The sequence below is a fragment of the Octodon degus genome, unplaced genomic scaffold (assembly GCF_000260255.1).
Source record: "Octodon degus isolate 3935 unplaced genomic scaffold, OctDeg1.0 scaffold00056, whole genome shotgun sequence".
Lineage (NCBI taxonomy): Eukaryota > Metazoa > Chordata > Mammalia > Rodentia > Octodontidae > Octodon > Octodon degus.
In genome coordinates this window covers 5,001,693-5,002,975 of record NW_004524632.1, presented here as the reverse complement: position 1 = coordinate 5,002,975, position 1,283 = coordinate 5,001,693, and the positions used below count along the sequence as shown (strand labels likewise).

The 1,283-nt window shown below is 50.0% G+C and overlaps 1 pseudogene; it reads right to left on the bottom strand.

Moving 5' to 3' along the window:
• Positions 1-203: 203 nt before the first annotated feature.
• Positions 204-322, bottom strand: LOC111817386 (annotated as a pseudogene).
• Positions 323-1,283: the final 961 nt, after the last annotated feature.

Sequence of the window (1,283 nt, the reverse complement as noted above, 5' to 3'; positions counted from 1 at the left end):
GATGAAGCTGGCATGCTACAGAGGCGGTCAGTCATGTGGAGGGAGGGGAAACACCAAAGAACGGAACACAGTAACCTATGGTCAGTGGCTTCCGAGGTGGGAGGTTGAAGTCCAAGGTTCGAGAGGATGTTTTGTGACTGGACTGGGAAGAGGGAGGGCTATGCTGTGGGAAGAATCACGAGAGAGGCAAACTCACTTCCAGCATGTATTTCCACGTGTTCTCTGTTCCCAAGTCGGTAGATTTGGATAGAGGACGTATCAGCTATTAAACTGATAAGAACAGATACTACACTTGATCTTAGCCAAAAGGCTGAGAAGCGATTTGAGTTGGTAGATTTGGGCAGGGGCATCTAACTGGTTTTGGCCTTTGGGCTGGGAGAAGTGATTGTCACCTCCAGGCTGGATCGACTGGCTACGAACTTCACAACACCTGCTGCCTTTTCTGCCCTGTGCTGGTGACTTAGACCTGATGTTGAGATGGCACAACCCATGTCACACAGCACCAGGCTCTCAGAGGCATCTCTGAAGGAGGCGCTGGCCTTGCAGCTCATGTTGGGTCATTGAGAGTTTGTTTTGCTTCGGCCACTGATGCTTCTAGGATTTCTTCCTCCTTTTGTTTTCTTTTTATGTATGTGGTATGGGGTCTCACTATATAGCTTGGACTTGTAGTGATCCTTCTGTTTTCTACCATGCCTGGTCTCGGTGGCTGGCTCAGCATGCCTGGGGGTGGGGCTGGTGTAGTGTGTGGTGTGCTGGGGGTTGAACCCGGATCCCTGTGCTTGCTTAAGCAGGCGCTTAATTCTGCTGAGCTATCTCAAAGGCCTTTCTGTTTACTTTTTTGAGACAGGGTCTCATGATGTTCAGGTTGGCCTCGAACTCAAGGTGAATCTCTTGTCTCAGGCAAGGAAGGAGATGCTGAAGGAGCTCATGGAGGAGAGATCTATAGTGTTCCTTTCTATGGCAAAACTGAGCCTGGGAAAGGAAGACACTGGAGGAAGTCAGGAGGCAGTGAACAGCTTTACTTCATACCAGGGGTCCTGGCTGACATCATTCCCAGTCCACAAAGCCAGGGGGTGAATGCTTGTGGTCCAGCACTCTCAGTACATAAGCAGGAGGTACAAAGGTGACCAGAACAGCCCAGTGGTGCTCTGAGCACCTTGCAGGGTGAGCTCATTGGTTACAAGGCTGGATTACTGATCACAGTGCTTGGCACAATCAGACATCCTGCATGTTTGGTGACACTCTTGTAGCTACAGCAGTCAAGAAAGTAATTACATGGCCAC